Below are 16,474 nucleotides of genomic sequence, written 5' to 3'. Positions count from 1 at the left end.
ATCAGAATGAATGACAAATTATAATTTCACATTTAAATACAAATTCGCATTAGTTAAATTACACCCTGAACTGTATTTTCATACTAAACCGTACGCTTTGCAAGTCCTTTCACTAGGACTTTGCATGAATGTGCATGATAATTCGCGCCAAGTGATAATTCTGTTTTTACATATTTAATCCATACGGAATGAGAGAGGTTGAGCGGGAGTAGCAGTAAATGGGGAAATCTACTCTTTGAAAATGCAAATGCACACGCAAACCTATATATTCCGTTACCTTTTCCCCAATTAAACTGCATGCATGTTTTCATGCATCTGTTGCACTCACACACACACAACTGGCTTAAGATCGCCACAGCTGTGGAGAGAGCAATGCTGGTGTGAGCTCAATTTGGCGAAGCATTTTCAGATACCACCGAAATGAATCTGCGTTCGGTCCAATATTCGGTTAGAGTTTGCATGCAACAATAAACTCGAATTAAAGTTTACAAGAAGTTAGAGCGCCCACTGGCAAATTATCATGCAAATTCATACATTACAGACGAGCAAAATTTGGAAATCGTAATCAATGCTAAGTAAAAATATTCTCAGCGCATTTTATTAAATGTTCATTTGGAAGCCCGTATTTAGAAAGCAGACACTAATCACTATAATATTATATATAGCCTAAGCAGAAGGTGGCGTTAATCCGACTTAATTCGGAATTATCTCAGGAATTACGTGCAACTAATGCGGATTGACAACTACAGGGTCCGGCACTCGAAGTGTAACCAACTTTAGACCGCTCGCATGGGTTGAAAGCATTTTGCGAGAGTAAACGCGAAAAAAGAAAATCAGTAATGGATTTCAAACGTAATGGTGTGATTGCATTATATTTGGCTGGAAAATTACAACCAGCGATTGTTCGTGAGCTCGAGTACCTTAAAATAAATAAAGTTTTTGTTTATCGCACCATTACTAGTTACAATGATACTGGTAGCATCGCGAAACGTCAAGGAGGTGGTCATCAAAAGACTGCAATGTTACGTAAAATGGTTCAAAAAGTGAAGAAGCGACTTGAGCGAAATCCCAGATGAAGAGCCAATCAAATGACGAAAGAACTGAAAATATCTGACCGTAGCATCCACTACAAACTGAAAAATGATCTCAAAGTCAAGCCCCACAAGATCCAAAAGTCGCATGATCTCACACCAAAGCCTCAACAAGTCCGGCTTGAGAGAGCGAAGGAGTTGCCTCGCTTGGCCGAAAGCGATCAATTTCCGGACATTGTGTTTTCTGACGAGAAAAATTTTTCAAATTGAGCAATTAAGAAGATATTTTGTACACCTAGGAGGAGTTCGGTGGAACTCACTAGAGAGGACGAGTTTGGTGAAGAAACTGGAGAGAGTTCAAAAGTCGGCACTCATTGGAATCTTTGGAGCGCTTCTAACGACTCCTACTCTTGCGCTCAACGCAATGTTAAATGTGGTACCCATAGACATCGTTGGAGAATTGCAGCTGCACGTACCGCAATCAGACTGAGGGGTTCGGCTATAGGCTCAACCTCACTTATGGGCACTCAAGCATCCTTAGAAACTTTCGAGTTCATCCCCCTGTCAACGGATCAATGTATACGCTCGCTTAGTCCAACCGGAAATTTTGCCACCCATATTCCGTCTAGGAAGAGTAGACGGGGGACTACACTTGGGAACAGGACCTGGTGAGCTTGTTCGCGGATGGATCGAAGCTGTAAAGAAAGAGGAGTTTTTTGCGAGGAGCTCTCCATCAGCCTCAAATTCAAGTTATCGGACCATTGCAGTGTGTTCCTGGCAGAGGAAGCCGCAATCAAGGAAGCAGCTGATTGCCTGCTCACATGCGTACTAACAGTCAAGAAAGTAAATATTTACGCCGACAGCCAAGCGGCAATTATGGCCTTCAGGTCAGTGACGGTGCATTCGAAACTGGTCAGGGACTGCCTGGCCTCCCTTTCGACTGCGTCCGAAGTCTTTGACATAAGACTCATCTGGGTTCCTGGTCACAGCGACATTGCGGGAAACTGTGAGGCAGATGGGCTGGCTAGACAAGGGACCTGTGAGGTGATTTCCCCGCGAAGGGAGAGAATTTGGATCCCCCTGACTATCTGCGGCCTGCTTCTGGAAAAATGGGTTTCACGGCAAATCAGCGAGCGCTGGGCAAGTACACTAACTTGTAAGGTCGCGAAATCCTTCTCGCCATGCGTGGATCGAAGAGCTTCTGAGGCTAACAAAATCTTAGCTTTCGAAAATCGTGAGTTTTCTCACAGGACACTATGCGCGAGGAGTGCATGCTGTGAGACTTGGTATTGCCTCGAGCCGTTTTTGCGTTGGATGTATGGAGGATGAGGTAGAATCATTTCAGCGCCTTCTTTCTAGCTGTCCTGCTCTGGCGGGGTTGAGATCTAGGCATCTTGGCTCTTATTTCTTTGCTACGCCTGATATAGCTGGCGTTGACATTAAAAATCTGATGAATTTCTTCAGCAGCACAAAGCGGTTGACGCAAACGCAACACAGTCATTGTTCATAATCCAAACACTCTAAGTCCATCCTCCTAACCATCCCACCACCACCTCTCTCCGCCCTCTCCTTTCACCCCATCGGTTTTCTCCTTCACCTGTGGTTGGTTGGTTAAAGTTGTGATTCTTTCAGAATCCATCTACCGCTTCCGCACCAATTTATTGCCACATCCTCATTACCACCTTACTTCCTTCACAATAGTATTACCAAGGACGAATCCCTTTATCTTCGTCCAAGTGTGCCCACTCCTTGGATAACCATTCGAACCTAACCTAATCTATGAGGAGTTCACGGTTTTTGTTTGATGTGTTATGAAAAGAAATCTTAATGTCTTTTGATAAGTCTACTCAATAGAGGTTTTCGTGTCACTTTTATGGAAAATAACTGTCCGCGTCCGGCCAAGAGAGTATCCGCTTGAGAGAAACTAATTTGTTCTGAAATTTATACTTCAAACTTGGCATAGAAACAAGTGTCCGCCCAAAGGAGTTGTCCATCTAATAAAGGTGTCCATTAGTAGAGGTTTCACTGTACTACATTAAATAAGACATATTTAATTCTGTATGGCTGCTTGTATGAAAACTTTAGAAAAAGTTCTAATAAACTACGCCTCAAGAATTACAGCAAACACACTCGCGCATCTTCTTCTTCTTGCATAATAAAAGTATGTTTGTATGTCTCTGTCATATGTAAATACAGATGTACACATAGACAAATTTATACCTTCAGGCTGCATAATAAACATAACACCGCATAGCACTAAATTTTCACCTCGCTTGGTAAGTTGTCAGCAACATCCAGTCAGGCAACGTTCATACTCGCTTAAAACACATATGCATGTATGTATGCATGTATGAGTGAGCACTCGCCTATGTATGGGCATAAGGCACGTACTTTACTCTGTATGCAGCGGCAAAGCTCATGCAAAGCTTCAACCGTTTTTCAAAAAGTCTTTCAACTTTTTCGCTCCACTCATATTCTTAGTCATTTTCTTACACAAACACATGCACATACGAGTATGTAAATATGTAGTTGTAAATATATGGCATAATATGGTATTTTTGTGTTTGGAAATTTTCAGTGCGAAGCCTTCGGGCTAATAAAATTCTAAAGCACAATTTTGAAGGCGCTTGTTTATAAATGACTTGGTGGCCTGACCTCGTCCACCAAATAAACCAAACATGCATATGTACGTATGTATGAATGAGTGTGTAGGTAGAAGAATGGCTATGGAAGTGAAAATTTTGTTGCAAAGCTGAATTGTAATATCTTACGTGCATTGAATTTGCAAACATCCACCCATACACACATACCAGCAGCTGTAAAATATATCCTTGCTTCTTGCCTTGGGCATAGCCACCTTCGAGTTTTCGCAACTCTGGCAACTTGCCGTTACTTTGTAAATCAGTTAGAATACACTGGGAATGTCAGTAAACAATGTTGTTGTTGTTTCTTTTTTGTTTCAAGAGTTTAAGAAAGTTGCTTGAAATTGAGCAAATTTAAAAGAATCTATCAACTCTAAGGCTGCAGGCGCTTTTCACAAGCTTCAAAAAGTACTTTCGAGGTTATTGGGTAGTATTTCTCAATACTGATTTCTGTAGTATAAAATGTCTGAATTAGAGGAAAGTCAACTGGTAGCTGCAGTTAAGCAGGCAATGTCGGACCTCTGTAAGAATTTCAGCTTTAAAAAAGTAATTCTAAAAAACATCTGTAGGTTCGGCGTTTAAGTTGAGCTTAGAGTTTAGTGTATTAGGAGACGTATGATAGAGTTTTCTGCAAAATATTTATGTATTACAGTGTACTTTCTCTTGACAGGCACCTCTATTAAGCGGACACCTCCCATAAGCGGACATACGACAAATTCTTAAGAATTTTCTTCAATTTTTTACTCTTGAGCGAACAATCCTCTCATGACACCTTAGGTGTCCCGTAACATATTATTAACTTTTTTTTACACTTTTCTCATAAGTGGACACCTCCCATAACATGACAAATTTTGCAGTCCCTTAAGTGAGGGTATATGTACTGTCTTATTCAATCCGCTATATACTTCAATTATGTACATTATTGCCCTTTCCCCCAAAAGAGTTAAAAAATACCCCTCTACTGAGGAGTTAGAGACTTTACATGCTCCCTGTTGGTTTTTTCTTAGAACTGCTGAATGCATCATCATCATTAACATCAAGTAGCGATTACAGTTCAGGGTGAACTTTAACTTCGTCCATAATCCTCTTTCAATCAGCGCGGTTCATAGCAATGGACTTTCAGCTCTTAATTAGTAGCTTCTTCAAGCCGGCTATGACTCGGCCAAGTCAGACTTGAACGTACTCGGGTTGTTAGAGAGTTGTTGTAAAAGGATTTTTTGAAGGCGGTTGTTCTCCATGCGCACAGTGTGTCCTAACCACCAAATCCTTTAGGATTTAATGTAATTAACGACATCTTCTACCTGGCATAAGTTAAGCAACTCATCGTTGTAGCGTATTCGGTACGTTCCTTGATTGCAGCGGAGCACTTTTCGCGCTCGAAAACTCTTAAAATTCGTTCGTCTCTGCTTGTCATTGTCTCGCAGCCTTACGACAGCACCGGCAGCATTATTGACTAGTAGAGGCTGAGTTTACATTCATATATCTAAAATGCAATCATCAAGGAATGTGCAAAAGGCTGACAACTTTGACCACACTAAAATTAAATTAGGTCTTAAACTGTCAAACCGCCGATAAACGTATGCTTTTGTTTGTCCTTTCTACCAGAACCTGTTGTTCGATCAAGTGATTTCCTCGGCCGATTTACCATAAGAATATGCAAAGCAGGAAAACAAAGTTCATCTCAAGCTAGGGCAGGCAGGTTACCTGCTGATGTCTGCTTGACAACATTTCCACAGCGATGTTACTATGCTTCCAGTTAAGAAGCGTAGTAAGATGATCAGCGAGCAATTTCTGCTGAATTGCTACCACAGAAACCACCCCTGCAGGCAGTTGCTGAAGGCTGTGCCACCACCGAGGCTTGTCAGAAGGCATATCTTTAACTGCGATGAGGAGATCTAGTACCAAACACATTTACCGGACTAGAAAGTATGGTATATAAACAGGCATTAACCTTCCGTTGGACACCTTTTTTGACACCATCCGTTGGGCACCCCGGCCTGGTCTTTTTTCGTCCTATTCGAAGATCTGTTTTAACAGGTTATATCCATAAACCTATAGAAAATTAAATTTTAGGAAACTACCTGGAAGCTCAAGCACTTAGCTACAATAGAAATATATGTTAAACTCACGTCCAAAGCCGATAAAGTCTGGGCAAACCTGGGTACCCAACAGATGGTCAGAGTTCAACCGCCACCCATCGCTGACGAATAGCTTCAGCTGTTTCGGAAAATCTGGGACATCAACATATGTATGGTATGTACCGCACTACACTAACTACCTATTTAGATGCTCCCTTAAACCCACTCCCCCCTCTTCCTTTGAACCCAACCTGTCGAAACAGCCTGTTTCCTGAGCCTACTCTTAAATGAGATATACGATGGCGACCGCTGACTACATCGTACCGGCAGTCCTTTATGAAATAGCACAACAACATTAACAACAGCAACATCTCAAGCTAAGGCACGCACTCCTAATACGAGTGCTTACCAAATCTCAATAAATTGCGGAAGAAGAACGGAATAACTAATGTAAGTCGCAGTCGATATCGACGATTAGATAAAAGAGACTATTGAAATTCAAATGTTTATCATCGCTTGCCATTCAACGAATCGAAGGACATGTGTTAGCACTAAATGACTTGCAAATCACAATGACTTGCACTCACAAAAAAAAAAAGAGGAGCACAAAGAAAGGAAAAAAAGCGAATGACAATTTAAGTGAAATTTCTTCTGTTATAAATCATTTTTATTGCTTTACATATACGACTGTTTCATTTTTTCCGATTTTTTCAATTTCCTATTTGTATTCCTGTTTTTCATTTTAGGAAGAGTCTTACTTCCAGTTGTTAAATGGCCGCAGCAAGCAAAGAGAAACATTTTCGAACATCGGTAAGAAGGTCAGCAGTGTCGTTTGTGGGGTTTACGTTCGTTAAATGGATTCAATTCGAGACAAAATTGGCAATTTCGATTTCATTTGGCAGCAGGTCAGACGGAATCGCATTTCCTGTATTGCTGCTGACATCCGGCATGGACAGAGGTGTGACGAGTATGAGGACGTGGGCGGGTGTGACTTGACGCCAGGACGCCACTTGTCAGTAAGTGACACAAGCCAATGGCAACGAAAGTGTCGACTATATAATTCCCGCTTGAAATTGTAGTGAGTCATATTAGGAAAATGTTAGGAAAAAAGTGGAAATATGTCACAAGGACACATGTCGCTCAGCTTTGTGGATGAATGTAGTGGATGGAATGTAATATTATATGCATGTGTGTGTAAGAATGTTTAAATATTTGTTCTAAAACATAAATGGCACAGTATTGTGGGTTCTTTTTTTTACTGGCAGCTTTGAGTTTCTACCGCGGGCAATCCTACCCCAATATTGAAGCACAATAAAGGTTTGATAACAAATATCGGTTGGGTATTTGTGGGCGGCCGCCGTAGCCGAATGGGTTGATGCGTGACAACCAGTCGGAATCCGTAGTACGTAAGTTCGAATCCCTGTGAAACACCAAAATAAAGAAAAAGGGTTCTCCAATAACGGTCGCCCACGACAGGGAATGGCAAACCTCCGAGTATATTTCTGCCATGAAAAAGCTCCTCATAAAAAAGATCTGCCGTTCGGAGTCTGCTTGAAACTGTAGGTCCCTCCATTTGTGGCACAGCATCAAGATGCACACCACAAATAGAAGAAGGAGCTCGGCGGAGGACGGTGCAACTAAAGAGAAGATGCCGAGATGATTCCCCTGCATCCTCCATTCAGCTGACGCAAAGCGGCTGAGTCTCACTGCGTTCATTTCTCGCGGATAGTGTCCTGTGAGGGCATCCACAAAATTCGGGAGCGGAGATTTTGTTAACCTCAGAAGATCATTCGATCCCCTCCGATCCACACGTGATCAGAAAGATGTTGCGACCTTAAAAGTTTGCGCATTTGCCCGGCGCTCGCTGAGTTGACACGAAGCCCACATTTCCAAGAGCTGACCACTGGAAGTCAAGGGGATGCTACGCTTTTCCTTTCGCGGGAAAACTATCTTACAGGTTACTTGTCTGCCCCCTCGCTGTTTCCTGCAGTTTCACTGTGACCAGGTATCCAGATGATCCTTATATAAAAGAATTTGGATGCGATCGAAAATTTCATTTCCTGACCAATTTCGAGTACATCATCATCGAGCTCAGAGCACTAATTGCTGCTTGGCTATCGGAGCAAGTATTTACCTTCATGACAGTTGTTAATCAAGTGAGTAGCGAATTAGCTCCTTCTTTGATTGTGGTGATCCGGTAACTTGAACTTGAGTCTGAGGGAGAGCTCCTCGTAGAGCACGTGAACAGGTTTACCAGGCTCTGTCTCCAAAAGCTGCATCCCGTCCACTCCTCGCTTGAAGGAATGAAAGTGGAGAACGATCCTCTTGGACTAAGCGAGGGTGTACATTGATCCGTCGTCAAGCGGATGAACTTAAAGTTTCTAAGGATACTTGAGTGTCCGTAAGTGAATCAACCTCAGCCTGTAGCCGAAGCCTCTCAGTCAGATTGCGACACCTGTAATGGCAGATTTGCCTACAGGTACCAAATGAGTCGCGAATGCTTGATGTACAGAATACTGAGGTGTGACCAATATCAGACCGTTAACCGGCTCTGACTGAACTTAAAGAAATCAGCTGTTCAGCTGACGTAACAGGAGTTATGAGCGCGGGTTTTTTTTACGAAAAAAATGCGATTGTGTTGGTGATATACGAATAATATCAATCCAGTTTCCGCTGATGTTACTTCATTCCCATCTGAACCACGATTGATTAGACTAGTGAGTGAAATGAGCGAACAGAATTCTGCTACCGAGTACCCGGCCGAAGTTATTCTCACAATTTTGCTTCGGATGGCCAAACTTGGAAATCTATCGCGCAAAAGCACGCTAAAGAGCAAAACGAGAAGTTGCGTACCTTGAAGTTTGCCAATTCAAAAGAAGAATTAAGCCAAAAGTGATATAACCGCCCCCATGCATAATTTTTAGATTTATAGTATAACTAAAATATTTTCTTCAATGAATTTGCCTAGCCTATAGATGTCATGCGTGATCCCCAGCCATGCACGCATATGTAACACGCTTAGAAAACCACCAGATAGCATCACGAGAATGACACTGGACTGAAACCCGCAAGGGAGCTGAGATCGCGGTCGGCCAAATAATACTTGGAGAAGGTCGGTGCCGCGCGAGTTAGCAGATACCGACATCACACTGGATGGCGCAAGAACAACAGTCCAGAACCGTGTACGATGGAAGAGTTTTGTCGAGGTCTTATGCTTTCGAGCGGGAGTGAATAAGGAAAAAAATAGACTCATACTTATAATAGAAAATAATTTAGAATTTCTCAGTGTATGAAATAAAAAGTACTCAGTGTATTAGAAATAAATATTTTCAGAAAATTAATTACATGCGAGTACACGTTTCATACATTACAACGGGTGTTTTTTAAAGAGCTTGAGAGCTTAAAATGATAATACAAAACGGAAATATTATTGGTTACCAGTTTATATGGTCCATTGGATCAGTGAAATTTTTGACTAATTTTTCCAATAAATCTGGTGGTATGACGTCAATGGTGGCTTGAATATTGCAATAAATCGATTATTTAGCGCGCTGTATGGCAAGTTGCGTCGTCCTGTTCTAGCCAAATGTTGTCGATGTTCAGCTGACTAATTTTTGGAAACAAAAATTCAGTCAGCATGGCTCAACAGCACTCGCCATTTACCGTAACGGTAGCTTCTTCCTCATTTCGCAAGAAATAAGGACCGAGGATAAGCCACGGGCTTAACCAAAACTGCCCCTGCCAGCGGACTGCCCTAGTAGCGCTACACCTGAAGAAGGCTTTCACAGTCAGTCACTCCCCGCTGCTAGATGACATTTTACAGTCGACCTTCCTGCCAGGACTGAAAAGGTGGTCCTCGAACTATTGGAGTGATCCGTGTACGCTAGTCACCTTTCGATATCAAAACTCAAAGTAGAGGAGGATAAAGCATGGTGTTACGCGGGGTAGTGTCCCTTCACCCTTACTTTTCAATGACATCGATGGCTTCCTCCCTTCTTCCACGGTGACCCTGTTTACCAGCCTGTCGAAACAGCACGTTTTCTGGGCCTACCGTTAGATGGGTTAGACGAAGACGACCGGTACCTACACCGCACTGGCTTAATAAGCTGCTACAAAAACAACTCAATGATGCCTCCAGCACTCTATGAACTTCGGGAACAGATTTTGTTTTGTCTACGTAAATTTCCATAATTTGGAAGCGTTGCTCTGGCATTAAACGATTGACGACGACTTACCAAACTTTAAGGGGTCCCAGTCGATTTTGTTTTTTAAATATTTCGAAAGTATAATATCTTAAGAATATACTGTGACATTTTCATCCGGAAATTCCCAATATTACAGCTTCTACAGCCCATTACCTAAGTAGAGAGCGGTACGTGCGCTCCTGTACCTCAAACTTTAAACTCATTTATCTCGAAACTACTTTTTTCGCCCAGGTGTTGTTAAAAAAAAACGCTATTTGACCAAATCGTTATTCATAACATCAACGGCGCGTACTCGAATGATATTTTTATTTCAATTATTTCATATTTTTTTGAAAAATTATTAGGTGCGCAACTAAGTTCTCCCTGTTTTTTTGATGAAAATACAACTTTATTCTGAAAAAATGGTTACAAGTGAATTATTGAAAGTATTGTCCAACGCTGGCTACTACTTTTTCCCAACTTTCTGGTAGATCTCGTATACCGGCGCGGTAGAACTGTTCATCTTTTGAGGCTATACACGGGTCAAGACATTTTTTTAATGTCTTCATATGAATGAAACTGCTGCTCAGCTAGACCAGGTGCCATCGATCGGAACAGGTGATAATCGGACGGCGCAAAATCTGGAGAATATGGCGGGTGGGGTAGGATTTCCCATTTCAGTGTGTCCAGGTTTTAACGGGTTTGCCAACGTGAGGCCGAGCGTCGTCATGCTGTAGAATCACTTCTTCCTGCCTCTCCGCGTATTTCGGCCGCTCTTCGTGCAGCGCTCGGCTCAATCGCATCAATTGAAGTCGATACCGATGCCCAGTTATGGTTTCGCTTGGTTTTAACAGTTCATAATAAATAACACCGACTTGGTCCCACCAAATATATAGCATAACTTTCGCAGCGTGAATATCCGGCTGAGGCGACGACCGGGTGACCGGGCAGTACCCATGACTTTCTTTTCTTTGGATTGCTGTAATGAATCCACTTTTCATCAGCCGTCACGATGTGATGAAGAAACCCCTTTCGTTTTTGCCGCTGGAGCAATTGTTCACAGGCGAACAAACGACGTTCAACATCCCTTGGTTTTAACTCATAAGGAACCCAAGCCCCCTGTTTCTGAATCATTCCCAAAGCATGCAATCGCTTGGAAATGGATTGGCGGGTAACTCTTAATACTGAAGCAAGCTCTTTTTGCCTTTCACACGGATCCTCCTTCAGCAATGCCTCCAATTCAGCGTCTTCGAAGGTTTTTGGCCTTCCTTCACGCGGACGGTCGTTAACATTAAAATCACAGTCTTTGAAGCGACGGAACCAATCTCGGCACTTTGTTTCACTTAAAGCAGCATCTCCATAAACTTTTTGTAGCTCTCGAGGAAAATCAACACTTCCCGCAAATGACGATTATTCGGCACAAAATCAGATATTTTCACAAAACCAAAACAAAATCACTAATGTGTCGAAGCAGTTTGTTTCCATATGTCTAAGCTTGGTTTATGAGGTTTAGGTTATGTTAGAATCGTCTAGCACACAGTGTGGCGGTATCTATTGACAAACAGCGGGAACTTAGTTGCATACCTAATAAAAAACTGAAAAAAACCTGATTTGTAGAGTGTCAAATGTTGGGCATAGCTACAGTCATACTGATTAATAAGTTTTTTGGTTTTTGTGTTTCGCATTAATAGAGGGACCAAAATGGGCAACACCGTCCAAGCTCAATTTTTTGGGAGGGTCAACTTCAGCGTCATTTTTTGAAATTATTAAGTTTTTTTTTTAATTTTTGTATGTAAAAGAAGTTAGATGAAAAGCCTAAAAAATTTAAATATCGTTTTTCATATTTTTATTGAAAAAAAAAATCCTGAAAATACCTTAAATTTTCGAGCTCTAGACCACTAAGACCCCTTAATGAACAGAAATATCAACAGAGTTTGCCATTCTCGGCTCTCCAATTATAGTTATAGATAGTTTTCATGCAGCTGAAAAAACACACCCGATACGCTGCGAATATTGTTCTGTATTCATATGCCTGGCAAGAAGTTTCACGCGCTCGAGTTGTTCAAACGACAAATCGAGTGCTGGAGAAAAAACGCTTCGGTAAATTTTCACACAACTTAAGTAAATATTTTGTAGCGAAACCAATAAAATTTCACACGTATGTGCACATATACACACATACGTTCAACAAATCCTCAAACCCTTCTACCAATGATTCGCAAAATTTCGCAAGAATTTTTCTTTTCGCCAATCCACAACTAAACCCACACACGCGCACATACATGTTTTTAGACTTTGCTGTTATTGCTATTCTGGTTGCCGCTGTTTCGTTTAAAAACATTCGTATGCAGCAAATGTGGTACAACAACCATAAGGAAAGTCATTCAAATAAATGAAATAGGAAGAAATAGCCGAAAAGCGCAAAGGCGATGGACGCGGCAAGATATGGAACAAGCTGTGAAATATTGCAGAGTTCAAGGCGCATAAGCTACATTAAGCGTTATAAGCACACACACACACATATGTGTAGGTCTAAGCATGTACACACATATGAGTGTGTGTATACATATACAAACGACTATGTGCATTATCCACAAACACAAGCGCACACACAACCTATACCTGGCGTAGTTTGCCGCTGGCACTTGGCTGCCGCCACAGCTCCTGCGGTCACACAAACAGCCAACAAATTGCACACAAATGCAGTTTGCATTCCGGAGAGTTACACATTTTGTACACGACTCAACTGCTTTTGGAAAAATGGTAAAAAATATTTTTACAATAACTTTTGCATGGCTGTGTGTTTAGTTGGCTGTATGTGCATGTGTGTGTTTGTATTTGTGTATATATTTTCAATGTGGCATAGAAAGGCAAACGCTTGCTGACATAGTGGAATGCTACGAATTCCTTTAACGAAATTTCGTTGTAACTTTAGCTGCTTTGCGCACAAATACATATGCGCTTGTCCAGATATGCTTTTAGGCATGGATGCCCGTGTATGTGTGTGTGTGAATAAATATCTAGAAGCAATTCGAACAATGTATTTGCGGTCGAAGTAGTTTCGTGAAATGCAACACACAAATATTTATGTACGCATTCCACAAAATATTACATTTGCTATTTGCGTTTGCTCAAAGAGTCCTCAGCTTGCGCAAAACATATGGACCCACTAGTGCCTTCCTTTCACTCCTCCTTAAGTTTAAGAACTTGCGAAAGATTACTGAATCCTCAGTTTGGGTGCAAAATAAGTTCCTACATTTACTTGCACCATCAGTCATCAATTTTTTCTGGGCAACGGCAAATCAATGGATTCTGGTAAGTAGAATCGAAAGCTCTGCTTTGACATTGAGAGGAACTTTAATAATATTGGGTTGAGGAACAAGTTTGCTATCTGGCAGAGGGTAAGAATTCATTCGACAGAACTCTTTCTGATCTACATATAAAACTATGTTAATTGTATTTTTAAGTTATTTCATTTTTTATTCGTTTTGAGGCTTAGAAATGGAATATCCACGAAGCAAAAATCAACATTTTCGACACCTGCTCTTCTTCGCTTTTCATCGAGGTCAAAACGCTGCCGAAGCAGCCCGGGACGTGCATGGAGATGGGGGCATAGGCGCGTCCACGGCACGAAAATGGTTTGCAAAGTTCGAAAATGGCGACTTTGACGTCGATAACACGTCCCGCAGCGGAAGACCGATGAATAACGTCTCAAATCATTTTCGAAGGAGAGCGGTCCCCAAACCAATTGTGAATTGGCGGAAAATATGAACTGCGATCATTAAACGATTCTCTGTCACCTCTATTCAATGGGATATACCGAAAAATTGGGAGTCTGTGTGCCTCACGAGCTCAATGAAAGAAAGCAAAGAAAGTCGCCTTCAGATTGCTTCTCAGCATCTTGCCCGCCACCGAGCAACTCGCGGTCATAAACCACGCTTTTCGTACCGAATCGTCACGAGAGATTAGAAATGGTGTCTATACATCAATATGAAGCAAAGAAAGGAGTTGATGGCTTCAGGAGATACGCCAAACCCGGGAATAAAGCCGGATCGCCATCCAAAGAAGATCATGATATGTGTTTGGTGGGAATGGGAAAGCATGGCGCACTGGGAAATGCTCGAAAGAATGTCAAGGTTAACAAGGAGCTCCACATTGCACAGCTACACCGCGTGAAGGAGGCTATTCGACTGATAAGACCAGATCGACATGGTCAAATCATACTCCTTCACGACAATGCTTCATGTTGCATAAGTCGTCAAAGCCGCACTCCAAGAGCTCGAATGTGAGGTCCTTCAGCATCCACCGTATTCTCTTTACCTTACACCGACCGATTACCATCTTTTACCCACTGTCATCTTTACCCACTGTCAAACCATATGAAGGGCGTTGGCTTCGATAACAAAAGGGGTTCCTGTTTTTGTTTGTTTTTTAAATAAATATTTTTTTTTAGTGCTGAGTTTGTTTAGACTTACTTTTGATGGGGGTACCAGAAAAAAGTCCATAGGGTCAAGATCGGGCTACCGAAACGGGTAATCAGTTTGTTAGCGAGCAAATCACGAAGTATCGCCATGGTCTCTCTGGCGATGTGTGGTTTGGCGTCACCTTGCTGAAACCATGAACGTGCACTGAAGGATGTTCTCTCATTTTTGGCAGAAGGTAATCGTTCATCATGTGATAATAAGAGAAGCTGTCCACAGAACTTGCTTGCACTCGTCGAGTGTAAAAAAAAGTTCCAATTCCAATTCTTTTTACGCAAATTGTAATCGTTAGGCTTCATTGAGCGCTTGCACAATTTGAACATTGAAAAGGTGAAAATCTAAAATTATTCCAGAATTTTCCATGCACAATAATTTTTGGAGGTCCAAGGGCTGCCGTCCTCGTGCGCACGGAGTGATGCAGATTATGGGGCAAACGAGTTTATTTGTTGTGGTCCTTTATGACTATAATACTTATCAGATAAGCTTCCGATCACCATATTCGGGTACAACCTACACTATGTTGAACCGTGACAGTCATAAATAGTTATAAGAAAACTAGAAAATAACTTATAAAAATGTTAAAACCAAAAAGGCGCCAGGTTACGATTTAATAATTAATAAGGCTTTAAAATGACTGCCCATATTTGGATACAAAATCCTCACTATTATATTTAACGCGATGATTAGACAAGAGTATTTCCCAACTCAGTGGAAAGTTGCTGAGATCATCCTTATACAAAAGCCAGGGAAGACTCCGAGCGCGGTCTCCAATTACAGACCAACTAGTCTATTGCCTGTTACATCTAAACTCTTCGAAAAGCTGATTTTTAAAAGGATAAATCCAATAATTGCGCAAAGGAATCTCCAGCCCACCAATTTGGTTTTCATAAGTATCACTCCACCATAGAGCAAGTTAATTGTGTGTATGATTTCGCTAGACAAGCACTTGAGAGGAGGCCATACTGTACAGCGGCATTTTTAGATATAACGCAAGCCTTCGATAAAGTCTGGCATGAAGGCCTACTATACAAGCTTAAACAGGGTTTACCGCAAAATGTTATATGCTCATAAAATCATACTTGCAAAATAGACATTTTCTTGTTAAAGTAAACACCGAAAGCACTAACCTTCACGTAATTAGAGCAGGTGTACCACAAGGAAGTGTTCTAGGCTTCGTTTTGAACACTTTGTTCACGGCAGACCTGCCACTATCAAAGAACACATATACAGCCACGTATGCAGATGATACCGTCGTCATGGCAAGAAAACCTTAACAGTGTTGGCGACTGGATGAAAAAATGGCGCATAAAAGCTAACGAAAGCAAATCGGCGCAGATAATATTCACACTTCGAAATGGCTCATGTACTGCATTCCAATACCTCAAACAGATAATGCCAAATAACCTTTCCAAGATAAGCTACTCTTCAAGATTAAAAAAATGTCAGCCTAACGATTTAATGCAAAGATTTAAAACGTAATATACGTAAATGCAAAAGTTATAAAATTGTAGAATATATATGTTATATGATGTTTATTATAAAGTAACGAATTCCACTGGGAGTAAGTACTTATTGGGAGAAAAGAGTACTTATTGTTATTGTTATAATAGATTGTATGAAATAAATGAAAAATTGGCCCAGCCATCGTTGGGTGTTTGACCGAGCTGCTCCTCCTATTTGTTGTATGGGTCTTGATGTTTTTCTAAATGAAACTGTAGCCCTGTATCCTTAATTCTAAATATTTTCTGGAATAATTCTTTAAACTTACCATAAAAAGTAATGGTTTCACATAAATGACATTGGTTGGGTTTACACCTGAAAGTATACAATGAGGAAAATACTTAGTTGCTGTTGTACAGTACAACATATTTACTATATATCTTATTTAACTATATTAAAATATATTTACATTATTCTGTATCTGTATATAACAAAAAAAATTGTTGGAGAGTGGGTGACTTCGTGCAAGTAAATTTTGTCGACGGCTTTTAAAATTCCTGTAATGTTGGCAAAGGCTCTTAAGGAAATGTAGAAAAATTGTGTTCACTCGGTACCGAA

The 16,474-nt window shown here is 41.1% G+C and overlaps 1 protein-coding gene across 1 annotated transcript in view; it reads right to left on the bottom strand.

The window, feature by feature from the left end:
- Positions 1 to 16,233, bottom strand: part of LOC129239361 (uncharacterized) — a 91,124-nt gene extending 74,891 nt beyond the window's left edge. Inside the window, exon 1 of the mRNA XM_054874815.1 lies at positions 16,185 to 16,233. The gene's annotated coding sequence lies outside the window, so the exon portion shown is untranslated. The remainder of the gene's footprint in view (positions 1 to 16,184) is intronic.
- Positions 16,234 to 16,474: the final 241 nt, after the last annotated feature.

This window comes from Anastrepha obliqua, chromosome 2, assembly GCF_027943255.1.
Source record: "Anastrepha obliqua isolate idAnaObli1 chromosome 2, idAnaObli1_1.0, whole genome shotgun sequence".
NCBI lineage: Eukaryota > Metazoa > Arthropoda > Insecta > Diptera > Tephritidae > Anastrepha > Anastrepha obliqua.
The sequence above is the reverse complement of the archived record's forward strand: the minus strand, read 5'-3'. Positions and strand labels throughout refer to the sequence as shown.